Genomic DNA, 789 nt, shown 5'->3' on the forward strand with positions numbered 1-789 from the left:
GTTGAGTGAGAATGAAAACTCACGGAGAACCTGAAATACTGGGTTAGACTTGATCTTGTTTGTAAAAATCGATCTCGGGGGACAGACAGTTCAGCTAATGAATTCTCTGCTGCTTCTCTTTGGGAGAAGGGAATGACAAATGACATTCCCAGTAGAAAAATCAGGAGAGAAAATACTATCTGCAAGGAGGGACAGAAGGTCCCTCTCCTCCCCCGACGTATTACTTCCTGGGAAGAGACAGCTTCTGGTTCCCTTCAAAGATATCTCCATTAGAAGAAGAGTGGAGATACATATCCTTGCACGAACCATCTCTTACTTTCCACATTTGAATTCCAAAGCCTTTCTATAACGAGGATAAAAGGCTATGTTTGCAGTTTAAGCAACGATGGCATTTTAGATTGTTGTAAAATCAAAATACACTGGAAATATCCAAACAAATCCCAACATTAGTCTGATGCTACCTAAAGCCAAGAACAAACAAGCAAGCAATGAACACTGGTATTTTGGTTTTTTGCGTGGATATTACAAAAAATAGTAATCATACACTTTTTTCTTTTTAAATGTTCATTACTTAGATAAAGCACATATGAATGTAACATTCAGAATTGTAACATAGAAAATGTAATGTGGGCAATCTGCTATTCCAAGTACACTTACCAAAATACAATTTTATAATGAAGAAAGTCTCAAAATACACCTGTACAACAATTGGGATCCACAAAATATGATTTAATAGTATCACTCAAGATCACTTCATTGAAACCACTTTTATAATACTGTTTGAATAGT

The sequence above is a fragment of the Pygoscelis adeliae genome, unplaced genomic scaffold, assembly GCF_000699105.1.
Source record: "Pygoscelis adeliae isolate BGI_AS28 unplaced genomic scaffold, ASM69910v1 Scaffold57, whole genome shotgun sequence".
Taxonomy (NCBI): Eukaryota; Metazoa; Chordata; class Aves; order Sphenisciformes; family Spheniscidae; genus Pygoscelis; species Pygoscelis adeliae.